The sequence below is a fragment of the Dermacentor variabilis genome, chromosome 8 (assembly GCF_050947875.1).
Source record: "Dermacentor variabilis isolate Ectoservices chromosome 8, ASM5094787v1, whole genome shotgun sequence".
NCBI lineage: Eukaryota > Metazoa > Arthropoda > Arachnida > Ixodida > Ixodidae > Dermacentor > Dermacentor variabilis.
Genome location: NC_134575.1, coordinates 74,548,420 through 74,562,138, shown reverse-complemented (window position 1 = coordinate 74,562,138; position 13,719 = coordinate 74,548,420). Strand labels below are relative to the sequence as shown.

At 42.0% G+C, this 13,719-nt stretch overlaps 1 long non-coding RNA gene across 2 annotated transcripts in view; it reads right to left on the bottom strand.

The window, feature by feature from the left end:
* Window positions 1-5,226: 5,226 nt before the first annotated feature.
* Window positions 5,227-13,719, bottom strand: part of LOC142591106 (uncharacterized) — a 68,101-nt gene continuing 59,608 nt past the window's right edge. For both annotated transcript variants that reach the window (XR_012830341.1, XR_012830340.1), the window contains exons 3-4: window positions 11,209-11,400; window positions 5,227-5,559 (exon numbers count right to left, since the gene is read on the bottom strand). This is a non-coding gene — a long non-coding RNA (uncharacterized LOC142591106). The remainder of the gene's footprint in view (window positions 5,560-11,208; window positions 11,401-13,719) is intronic.

Genomic DNA, 13,719 nt, shown 5'->3' with positions numbered 1-13,719 from the left:
ATTGTGTTGCGGAGAATTGGCGTCATTGGAGATCGACTTATGCCGGTTTCCGCGGAAGAGACGTTTCTTAAAGCGCATCTTTGACTTCATCATTGAATTACCGCTAAATAACCAGCACCAAAGTATAAACAAATTCGATTGTCCGCGAAAACACGCGAAGCACGAGCAAAACGCCGCGCGTTGCGAGTAATCCAGCTGCGTCTCAGGATTCGTTTGGCTAAGTGAAATATGCTAGCTAGGTTTTCACTGTTGCCAGATGAGTGATAGCTATTCCGCTAAACGTGATAAAAAATAGGCGTGCAATTTTTTTTTAGTTTAGGAGAGGCACAGCTTCCGAGCATGTGTCAAAGGGGGCGTGGCTGGATGCTGCCTAGGTTTCCAAAAATGTGGACTTTGAGGTAAATATTTAGCGTGCGCGCAAATGAAACACTCCGCCATGTCAAGGAAAGAATAGAGATTTTAAATTACACAAAAAAGAAATTGATGTTTTTCGGCAACTTTGCCTACCCTGTTTCCTTAAATATGTATGGATTGCTTCCTTTCTTCATGTTTTCCAAAGCAAATTTTAGTTGAGAGGCAGCGCCTGTGCTGTGTACATTTCTCATGCTTCGCAAAAATGTGAGTGCTTCGCAAAAATACCTGAGGAAACCCTTCCCTCGACCAACGAAACACATCGAGAGCATAGCCTATTTGGCAATTAATTTTGGCAACTGTTAAAACAGAATTCTTATGTCCACAAGGCTCTAAATGGGGTCCTAGAGATAGATGGCTTTTAGTCCAGCATCCCCAAATCTTCTAAAATGGCTTCGTAAAAACAGTTCCCCTTAGACATTTGTTAGGTATCGCCGGTGCAACACATTTATTTGCTTCAGATATTCTGCAAAACTGTGTGTTTATGCGAAAACTTATAATCAGCGTTTTTGGCTAAACACTCGTGTTTGCAGAAGGTGAATATTTTAAGGTTTTAATAATTAGATTGCAATTATCAATATATATTCTCATTGGTTCCCGTCAAACGTGCGCAAATAGGGGCTGGTCCATTCAAACCATCACACATATCACCCGTACACATAGTTAATACTGTTACAGTTCCAAGGAGCAGCTTCCAATATTCCAGGTATACCTTGCTAAAGCTTTTCTTACTTTCAGTTATTACTGTTTACTTACTGTCCCGGAGAACACGAATGTTCGCTCCGCCATGCTTAAAGGAGTTATGCTTTGGTACACCCGTTGTTCTATTCACCTAGATATTAATGGGCATCCCTGCAAACCAATTTCTATTTCGCCTTCGGTAAAACAAGGGTTTCCTATCTCCCCACTGCACTTTGCTCGTTATCTGGATTCGCTATGCTTAAGTGTAATTCAGTCTACTTGTATCCATGGCTTCAACATACTGGGTAATAAGATAATGATTTCAGCTTACGCAGATGATATACAGTGCTTCTGCACATATAAGCCCAGTGTTAAAAAGCGTGTGTCGACTGTATAGAAATTTGGCACCATATTGGGAACGCAAATTAACTCCTCAGAATGCTTGGATTTATGCTTTGGCTCAAGCTGCTATAAGCCACAATACTTTGCAGCGATAAAGTGGAATGATGTTCCGCCGAACTATCTTGGCATGTCGCTAGATGGATATAAATTAGGCACGCACTATTGGAAAGAACGGGTGCCGGCCCTGAAAAGTGAACCTCAGATATTATTTCTACGCCGGCTTTCTATTTTAGGAAGATCTGGAGCCTGGAATAGGTTTTTGGACAAAAACTTATTCCAGGCTATTGCAAATCATCCGTGGTGAAAGCTCTACATCTAACGCTTTCACCAAATTTTCGCAACTTCCGTATGGTCTTCAAATTTCGGGCCCTATAAGGCGACCCAATGTTTTTTTAAATTAGTTCGCATTAGCATTTCATAATATACTAGCCGAATCTTTACCGCACAAATGGTTTTACCAGCAAAGATAATGTATGGATGTGTTCCATTTTATTTTTAAATCGTTTTCTGGCTGATACCCGTCGGATTATTGTTTCTGGTACGAGAACAGACAATGTTAGCTGTTTCTGAGAAGTCGTGAAGACTAAACAATGCATACGTTTTCAACCATTAAGGTTGCATTCCCACTTGCGAGTCGCGGTAGTAGTGCGACCGTCAGTCGCCTGCGACCAGCCAGCGGCTCTACAACACCAATGTTCACACCTGCAAGCGCCACCTCAGTGACTTGCGGGTCGCCTTAAGTTGAAAACAATAACTCACGGGAGGGACACCAGGCGTTTGCTTGCGGGCGTTTCGTTTTTGTCGCTGGCAATGAGATCCGGATGCACAAAGTCTCGCGCGCTACTTCTGGGGTATCGCTGATTGGTTGAGCGGTTGGCGACTCGCAGTCGCAAGGCTGGATAATTTCGCAGCGTTCGACAGGCCTGCTACCGTCGCTTTTACACCAATGCTATCATCGACGAATAGAAGGGTCGCACGACCTCTGCGACTCGCAAGTATGAATGGGCCCTAAGAATTCATTTGAAACAAAATACGTATCAACCTGATAAAAACGCATCATAATTTTAATAATAATGGTCACCCATGTGCGAAGGAAAATACACGTAGGTTTTTCTAGAAAAACAAAGGTTTTAGTGAATATACCAGCGTGAACAACTATGGAGTATAAGAAAAGCAAATCTTAGTTTTTAACACCCGCAGAACATATGAAACGACGAATAATTTTTTAGAAGTATACATTGCTTAGGGATTTGCTTTTAAAAGCAAAAAAAGAAATAATGCTGTCTAGAGGTCATTTTCAACACTCACATGCAAAAACCGATGTCTGCGCAACATAGTTGACGTGCGTTCTCCTTAGACATTGCGGAATGGACTTGCTTCCACTGTGAACGTCAACACCTATGTGTGCGACCATTCGCTCCCAGCTTTTCTTTCCGTAGCGGCAAATATTCTAGGCCTAAATTAGTTTTTAGGCTAGGCCTAGAGTATGGGCGGCAAATTGTGCGTACATAAACAGAATACAGTTGCGTGTTAACTGCGAAATGTTCATTATTCAGAGCTTTAGCTTATCACCCGCTGTATAGCTCAGGATTTTAATATGTTCAGTGACATATTCCTGTTTTCTCCCCTAAGAGATGCCCCAATAACATCCAGAGCAATATGGAAGCTCCGTGTTCGCCCGTCGAACTGGGCGTTATACAAACTGCTGCAATTGGAAGCGAACCTGTTACTTGCTACTAAGACAACCTTTCTTTGTTTGCTAATAATTTACTCGTACCTGTGTTTACCCGGTGGAATACAAAATTTTTGTGGGTCAACAGATAACAAAGTTTCCGTTTTATTACAAATGTCGAGTTTATGCCCTTTCACCTACTTCGAAAACCCAGCATCGTTATTGAGTGTGTGCGGGGAAACACTTTCTCTATTCTTCCTAAACAACGTTGTTGTGACGTTGAAACGAATTATTTGTGTGGATAGTCTTAATTTCGCACCACCTGTCAACCACGGAACCCTATATAATCCATAACATGCCGAATAAAGATCCATTAGCATACTAGCTTAAAGTGGCGTTCAACCAACGTAAAGACGACATAAATGTTGAAGATCATCATTTATTATAGCAACACACCGTCCAAGCGAGTTCTGCAAGAGCCATTTGCTGCAGCGGGACTCCTTTGTAGCGCTTCGCCAGGAATACTCGGCGCCATCTAGCCTCGCAGTCACGGAGCCCGAGCGTGGCGCCCGAAGCGCATCGCACGCCGCTGTGTGACAACGCTGAGAAGCACGTCATGCGGCAACCGGGCTCCTCTCTCGCGCTTCTCCCTGGACACGTTGCCCCATCTAATGGTGGTGCCGAGAAGTCCGCACGTGGCCTCCGAGATGATAAGCGTGGCTCAGATTGTACGCTAAGATTGTTCCAGCGCTTTCCGCACACTCTGTAGGACTTAGTCAGTGACCCGAGTCACGGGAGACTCACTGAAAAGGGGCACATACCCAGTCCATTTCATGAACAGCCCGCTAATGCATCGGATTGCTCTCCTTGAGGAAAACTTGTGACTCGAATCCACTCGGCATTGGAGAAATGTAAGGAACGTTTTTTGTTAGTTGTTGCAGAGAGGCACATTTCGAGTGCTTCATAACCAGTTACCCGAGTGGCCCAAAACAGATAGGTAGGAAGGCAGACAGATAGCGAGGTAGATATATAACGCTCCCAAATGCGGGAGGTACCTTATGAGTGCTAACGCAATAAAAGAAAAGAAACGTTTGCTGCGCACCACAAGCAATGTACCACGTCTATTTCGGTGTGATTGTGCTCACGATTACGCCACCGCTGAAAATGTACTCCATCAGCGAAGTAGAGTATACTTGGTAATCTGCCGTAATAGCTGTGTTTGTCAAGCTCAGCTCTGCGCCAACAGTTGGCTGCACCGTGCAGGCTACTCATGTTTACGCCTCTACTTTCCCGATATTCCGTTAGATATGCCAGCGCTCCGTCGAACACTCGATACGCGAAAATTCTCTATAAAAATGTGCATGATCAAAAAGAACGATGTGTTCCAATCGATGCGGTGCGGGTAGTTGGCGAGATAAACTGTTGCCACCTGATGTGATATACCCAATGTAACCTAACATTTAACGTTTTCGCAATGAACTACATGGAATGATTGACAGCCAGAAAATTAAATGCAGAGTGCCAAAACTTTATTCAGACGATACTGATAACTGCTTTGTTATCGATAGGGTGAACACTGAGGTTTGCCGTTGCTACTTTAGGGCTCCATTACAACATAAACGAAATCAGTTGCTAGGCGGGTTCTTTTAAACATGAACCCGTAATGAGGGTCACTCTGTACTTTGTATGCTACACTTTCCGCTTCCCGGCAACTGCAGCTTATGAAACCGTCATCTTTACCGGGAAAGGCGAGCGGCGAACACTAGGGGCTTCGCATTGCTTGAACGCACCTTATAATGTGGTTGTGCCAATTGTTTTGTGCTTTTCATTATTGAAAGCATTACTGGAGTGTGTCCCGTAGTCCCCATGGAGGTAGGCAGTTTTCGCTTAAATTCCTGGAATTGTTTTCTTTGGTCTATTCTGGCGTCACAGATTAATAAATTCCGGGATCCGAGTCATATACATATTCGCTGTAAGACGCCCTGCTTAATTAGGACCCCTCCACTATAGTGTCTTCAATAATCAATCCACTGCACACTTTCGAGAAATTCAAGCCCGCAAGCTTTATTTGATTCCCAGCAGTCAACGCCACTGTAGTTCTTTTCTTGTTTTCTAAATAAAGACACAAACACTTTTTATTCGGCTGCTTTCAACATTTTGTGAATGGCGGTTACCCCACCTCACTCCATTGAGAGAAATTAGCATGAGAATGTTTTTTGTAATTCTGAAAATACTGCCGTCTGAGTAAATAATGGCACAGTAATTTGTCCAATTCTTCGGTAAATTCTTTTTAAAATGTATGATATGTCTCATTTTGCCATGACACAAGGGAGAAATCCCACTTGTTAAAGGCGCAGGCTTTGTGGCAGTGTTCATGATAGAGCTTCACTTCCCTGTCGAAAGTAAAAAAAAGCGGAAGGCAATTTAAGGTAATGGCAATGGTTTCGAGAGGCTCCTGGAAGACACAAACTGGAGATTACACTGCAATACACTATGGCCTGACTTTTATTTAACAAATGTTTATCACATAAATTTGGAAACTATTTTTATGAACATCTGCAGCGCATTCTCTGCAACTGCTACACGTTCAAATTCTTTTTACCTTACAAATAAAAAAAAATTGTTTTCACCTACTGAACCAACAGAAAAGTGCTCCCCGCAATGCCTTTCTTTTAGCCCTTAAAATTGCTAGGAAAAACAGTTCAAAATTAACGCTTATGAATGAAAACATTTTTATAGGTTTAATCACAGCCACATTCTTCTTTTCGTTGAGAAGAATGCTCATTCTGCAAGAAATAAAACAAATTTCAACTGCATGCCATAAAAAGCTTTTTGAAAAGGTTCCCTACACAAAGGAAACCAGATTGTTACATTCAAAATAGGCTTCGGCATTTCCATTTAATATTCGGCATTTGATTACATAAAAGGGAAAAAAGAGAGCATGAAATCTTTGATCTTGTTACAACCTGAATTCGTCGATTAGGGAGGTGCTTATCTCTCTATAACATGCCACTTGCATTGTCCTCGGATTAGGATAGCTAGAAATTGCATCCGTTCGTAAACTATAGCAAGTTTTGGGTTTGTGTCAACACATGCAGAAGTTACCTTCAGGCATGTATTAATGTAGTCTTTGGTTTGAAAGCGTTTTAACTGCTGGCCTCTTTCGCGCCGTAGTTGTAGATGGCTTATAGTCGGTAGCAAAAACCTTGAGAGCGTGCTAACACCACTGAATATCTGTGCGAGTAGCAGGTGCTTCCGCATGATAGGAGAGGTGGATCAGGTGACGCAAAGCTCAGCTCCGTGCAAAAGACCGGGTGGGGTTGCCCTCCGCACGCAAGCGATACGAAATGACTGCACCCAGAAAATCAAGACAATGTGGCGTGTTTTTTTGCTGCCACGTAGCTATGCTGAAGTATCATTTAGGAAGCAGCATCTTAAAACTCAAAAACGATAAGGTGAGCTCAAGATTGGAAGTGAAAAGTATTAACCTTCCACGCCTCCAACGCCTACATATTCGCATTACACACTCATAACCGGCGTGTGAGCTTACTGCAGTGAATATTCTCACTTTATCGTGCTTTTTCCTTTTAAATTTGCTTGCACAAAGCCATCCTAGCCTTCATCAGTTTGAAGAAAGAGCCATATTAGAAGGGCTAGCAGATACGTAAAACCTAAATACATCAAGATTACGAATCTTAAGCTTACCTTTTGCAAGCTATATATTCTCTAGGATTCTTTTGTAGAAAGAAGAAATGGAAAGCTAAGGTAATGTATTTTAACAATCCCACTTTTTTTCTAAAGTCGTGTTCAAAAGAGTTCTGTATTTACGCTTCTAATACGACAAGGCTACCTTACCTATTTCATACTTGAACAATGAAACAATGCTGAAGCTGCGGTCGTGGCGCGAAGAACGAAATAGACTCAATTCTCGTTTCCGAAAAACAAAAACTACAGCGCTTTGTCAGTCCTCTTTCTCGCCACGCAGGAAATGCACGGTCCAAGCACATACGACGGACAGTTTTTCTGTGTACATCGACAGCAATTAAATGGTTGAAGTTGTGTTTGTCTTGTATCTTGTTCATTTTCTTATAAAGCAAAGTATTCAGGTAAAATTAAAATCGCTCAGATCTGTTTGGTGGTGCAGCGTCCTCTTGGTGTGCCATGAGTTGTAGTAGAAATTGTCACTTGAGAGCTGTTCTTTTCCCAAGACAGATATTCAAACGGAGTCATTGAGACTGAAAAACATGAAGCCTTTAAAACAGCAACTGTCTGATAACGAACGGCCTAAATATGCATATACAAAAAAAACGGGAGAATGCACAAGGTGGCATCAAATTTGAAGACGAACTCAAGGATGAAAAAAAGAAAACTATGACTGTATTGGACACTGCGAACGGGAATGAACAAGATGCACTAGTATAATTTGAATGAAGGATAGATCATTTGTATAAGCCTACCAAAATATAACCATTAGCGTGTGGACAAACCCCTCCGAATACGAAGTTCTATAATGTTACGCAATTAAAATAAATAAATCTGGACAACCAACAGTGTGGGGGGATTCTAGCAGGTGCAAACGAGGGCACAATGAAACGAAACGCATAGGAAAATGCTGGATTTGCAACTGAATTTTATTGCTAAAAGATACCATGAATCTCCACCATGCATTCGTAGACAACTTAAACATACCTCTAATACACTGCGCTATTACGTGGTAAAGCCCTGTACGTGAGGGGATGCGTGGCCAACATTTTTTGCCTGTTCTTACACCATGAAGGTGTGTCACTGCTCCTGGCTGTCTACGCATGCGTGGCGGCGATTTTTCACGTGTTTTCGCCATACACTTCAGTATTAAGTCCAGCGTTGTCGTCCTATGATAAAGTACGGATTGCCTACTCGCGACCTGACACTAACTCTATGCTCTAGGCACTCATGCAGGACCTTATAAATGCATACAGAGTTCACGATGACAACATCCACAGACGCCTATAAATGATCGACTCAGACGGTAAATTCTGTCTACGCATGCGTGCCGGTGATTTTTCACGTGTTTTCGCCATACACTCCAGTATTAAGTCCAGCGTTGTCGTCCTATGATAAAGTACGGATTGCCTACTCGCGACCTGACACTAACTCTATGATCAAGGCACTCATGCAGGACCTTATAAATGCATACAGAGTTCACGATGACAACATCCACAGACGCCTATAAATGATCGACTGAGACGGTAAATTCTGTCTACGCATGCGTGCCGGTGATTTTTCACGTGTTTTCGCCATACACTTCAGTATTAAGTCCAGCGTTGTCGTCCTATGATAAAGTACGGATTGCCTACTCGCGACCTGACACTAACTCTATGATCAAGGCACTCATGCAGGACCTTATAAATGCATACAGAGCTAACGATGACAACATCCACAGACGCCTATAAATGATCTACTCAGAGGGTAAATTCTGTTTGCTCCCGAAGGTTACGTGGAGCAAAACGTCACTGCTACACAGAATTCGTCTGGGCGTTGTTTTTACCCATCGCTACGCGCACCTCATTGGCCAGTCGAACAGCCCTGATTGTGAACACTGCCAGATGCCTGAAACACTGGAACACATTGTGCGATTGCCCAGCTAATATGCTATAGTGAACGACGTTGGAAAATTTCCCAGCCAGCGTTCGCAGGCCACTGTGGGAGGAAGCTATCCTCGGCCCATGGCCTGACACTGCAATTTCAATGCGTGCAAGTAAATGGTTGTTGAACTTTCTGCAGGGCACCAAGCTCGACTACCCGGTCTAGCAGGGCAACTGTGTCATGCAGATAAGCACTCACCACTTCTCTTATCATAATCACCCTTTCTAGTGTTCTCTTCCTCTGTCCCCGTCTTTATTTACGGCCAATATGACATGATAACCATTCCAGTACTTTCACTCCTCTTCCGTCTTCCCCAGTGCCGAGTAGCAGATTAGAGCGCGCTAGCTCAGGTCAATCTTTCTATCTTTCCCGTCAAGAAATTCTATTCTACATATTCCAGCGTTGTCCTGTGCATTTATTTCCCTTGTGCTGCCGAGAATACGTGCTGTAACACTCTCTCCTCCAAAAAGCACACACTGTCATCATGCACCAACTGGCCCATCGAACTACATTACTATACAAGCCAACTAAGACCGGGTTAGCCTGAAAGGAATAAGCGTACCTAATTGCCTAGTTTGGATTCGCCAACATGCAATACAATGCCGAAAAAAGGAAGTTGTGTACATGAAAAAAATAACAACATACGTATTTATTTGACACTCCTCTTTCTTTTTGTTCAAGCAAATAAATGTAAGTTTTACATATTAGGTGCTTTTTGCTAAGCATTTGCTTGTTATATAGTTAATTATATTATTTATAATTTACCTATTTATTTATTTTAAATAATTAATTCATTAATTTCTATTTTACTTACTTATATTTTGTTTATTTTATTCAGTATGTACTAAATAAAATAAATAAAATAATTTTTATGCTTTTTTAGCGCATAGCAAGCTACAGCTTCCGCTCTAGAGTTCCCCACCTATGAATGTTTACCTTCATAGATTTGGTTTATACATAAGCAAACATTCCTCCTGGTGCAAGGAACCAGATACTAATGACCATTTCTTTCTTTTTTGCCACCGCTTCTCCTCCCTCCGCAGTATGTTCCCTGTATTTCAACCTAGTAATCTGGGTTTAGCACTTACCACACCAAACAATTTGTCATTGCTTCCTGTCAATTAGGCACAAGGTATGGTTCCATTATTACTGCTCTCCACAAATTCATTGAAGCATCCGGAAGGTTACGCTGCTATGGTACCGACCGTGGGACCAGTTATCCTATTTTTATTTTATTTAATTCCTAATTTAGTTTAAATAGAGGTCCTGTCAAAATTCGGGTTGCCAGTTTCCGAATTCTTCGTTGTGAATGTTCGCCTTTCCTCCATATGGTATGTTGTTGGGCGTACGCTTCAATCCATCGAGAGTGGCCAATACAGCTCGTGGGTAAAATCCATGTTTCGAGGCAACAGAAAACAAAAAGAACCTTTCTGTTTCACTAAGTTTTTGCTTTGTTTTCAGCAGTCATTTACTGCAGTTACGTAAAAAACCGTAAATAAGATGGTAACCGTCAATAAGATGGTAATGCTGCCTCAGGGAGAACGCTCCCGTCGCAGTAAACGACGGCATAGAAAGTGTCACTGGTGCCTGCTGCCTGTTTATTGTAGACTGTGTATGTTTTTAGAAAACGATGCTTTATATATATATATCTATATATTTATAAAAGAAACACAGGAAACACGCAAGGCAGGTGACAAGGGCGTAGCATTACTTTAAATGTAAATTGTCACTTAGGATATTCTTGTTGAACGGTAAATTCTAGCAAAGTAAAATATTGAATGCTTTCAGTGAGTCTTACTCAAAATAGTTTTACACCTACAACTATTGCATCTAGCGTGTACAACAATAGAGAAAATATTTGCATCACAATCGCGACAGTATCACACCGCTATGATTGCACATTAAATCGGAGAATAGGGTAATGTTGTACTGCACTCAGGTGCAACTAAATTAAATCAACAATATTATGCCAGAAATACATTCGGCACCTATTATCTGCAAGAAGGCACGAATTTATCTGCGACTTCATAATGAATTAATAAGATGCATGGCCTTTTTTTACAAATATTTGCAGTTGGCGTCAATTTACAAATAATTACTAGCAGCCAAAGGGTATCACTATGCGGCCTGAAATATGGCTGTGGCAAACAGCAGCTAGCGAAATGGCGCAGGGTATTTTGGGCATACTTTTCGCAGAGCCAGTGTGTGATAGCGGTTGGCAAGATTGAATTACATTCAGTCTACGCCCTTCGTAAGCCCACTGCTACGGAAACATCTGGCTGTGTCAGTGTAACTGTCTTCAAAAGCAACTAAAACAACAGAGAGAGAGAATAACGTGCAGGATGCAACGACTCTTGCCTGTGCGTGTGCCCAACAAGATTACTCAACACGCAGACAAGGTTACGTGCGTTACTCACAGCATTCGCCACACGGTACGCAGGTGCCGCTCTTATTCCTACATGCTGTCACCATGCAGGCGCAAGGGCGTTTCCGAACAGAGTCAAAGTTGTACTTATCACACCATGACCATCCAACTTTTGGGCAATAGTATTCTTTTATTCCATATATGCCGCAATCCCCCCGATATTCCAGTGGTCCTGGGCAAGGTTCTTTGCAGAAAAAGAGAAATTTGCACTTTATAGAAATGTTTGATTTCTATGGAATGCGCTATGTCGTTTCTACAAGACACTGTGAAGACAGAAAAATATTGTACATAAACACACTGACGAGAAAGATCGGGCGCAGGAGAGTGAAAATCTATGGCCTATAGGAGATGATAGAGTCAGCATTATTACCCAATATAGAGAAATAACACGCGAATATCTGCAAGTAATTTGCCGCCTCATAACGCGCATCACGTTCTATTTCGGTTCGCGACATGAAGATGACGCGTTTATATCTCTTTATATTTTATTATTTTTAGTTAAACCCTTATGAAGCGGCGCTACTGTTCGGTAACATACCGTGTTCTCGGCAGCCTCCGAGGGCCACAGGCAAGTATCCTTTTACTAACGCGTCGAGCGGCCGTTTGGCAATGTACTGATATTTTAATGTTGCCAGTACAGGCTCCAGGGCACAGTGCCTGCGAATTTTTTATAAAGGGGCTAACGCGCGTGCTCGTCGTATTCTTTCAATGTATTACCTCGTAAGTATTCTTACGTTTGTCCTAGCTGCATGAACACCAAAATGCCGTGTAAGAGGAGCAATAAACAACGGACGCGTGATCATAATTTGAATTCTTTGCCAGTCCTTATACAAGTGAATTATAAGAGTTTGTTTTAGTGACCGTATGATAACTTGGCGTTACAGTGCGCCACATGCTGCCTTCTTCTTTCAGAGATCGTATGTTTCTCATTTTTTTGTGCATTTCAGGTTATTTCTCAGCTACATGCATTCTTAGATGCTGTACAAGATCAAAGCAATGAGATATACAGACACGAATTCTTTTTATCGTAGCATCCCCAACGAAAACAAGAAACTCACATTTGTGTTTGTCACAACTTAGTAATAAGGCGCGTTAATGGTTTTAACGTTCGAACTCTTCCCGAACCAGTGCAGTCCAGATTTTAGAGTGCGTTTAGCATTCTTTGGAAATTTACCCCGATTTCGCATGACTGTCTGACCATTCCATGGGCCAACCGCGGCGAATCCCACAATACGACAGATTCTCACCACACCAGTAAGCAAGAGACAGCCGGTACTACTTCGAGCACCACTTTGTTAAGGACCAGTTCAGAAACATGGGTGGCGTCTCACTAAATGAATAAAACATTTACCTATCATAAATTAGGTACAAAACCTACACCATTGCTCATAAAATTTACGTTATGGGTGATGATACAGCTAAGTTATTTTCTCAATATGCAGGGTGCTTCAGCGAAAACTTTCGAAAATCTTTCAAAGTTGCCTGTGGCAGATATCACAATTCTAGTTCATGAGCTGGTCTACTCGAAGCGGGGGACAATACTTCCGCAAGAAACTGAGATGCAAAATGGACAAATTATTAAATATTCACAAATTACCTTTAGCACAATATCTTATAACCCACATTTCAATTTACAAGTTATAGCCGTGTAGTCCACCAGGTGGATCCACTTGGAACGAATTTTCAAGATGATACCAGTTTCGACATATAAATTCCCGAGATTTACCGAGAAATGCATTGGAGTTCCAGTTAATTTGTTAACAAAACGTCATTTATTCCACTGAAGCACACAAGTAACTGGAACGCCATTGCACTTCTCCGCAAACTTCGGAAATTTATATCTCGAAACTGGCGTCCTGAGAATTCGTTCCAACTGGATCCACCTGCTGCTAGAATTTGTAAATTGCAATATGGGGTGTAATAAAGTTAGCTAAAAGTTAACTAGTGAAGTCCTGTTAATTAGTTGATTTTGCATTTCTACTTTTTTTTCATGTAGTGCCCGCCGCTTCGAGTAGATCGGCTCATCAACTAGAATTGAGCTATCTGCCACAGGCAACCTTTAAGAAATTGTGAAAATGTTCGCTGAAACACCCTGTATAGTGCCGTATAGGGCTACTGCTGTCGTGTCATGTGGCGCAAGAGCGGTTGACCTAGAAATTAGCACTGTGCAATTCGCGCTATCTTTCATCTACAGAAAGCCGCTGAGTAGAGGCGTATAAATTGCAACTTTATGTAAGAGGATCAAATCTGTTCTGCAGGTTTGTAAATCCAGTTGCCTTCAAAATCCCTCGGTGGATCACCGGACATTATGCGACAGGTTCGGAGTGCTCGAATGTGTCACAGACATTTATGAAGTGATGTTTCCCTGAAAACTACAGTAATATGGAAGCTACAACGTTCTCACCACCAGTGACAAAGATGTCAGCGGTAACGAGTGAATTGGGCATACATATGCATCTTTTAAGGTCATTTTGCGCCAGCAATATGCTGTAATGATGAATAT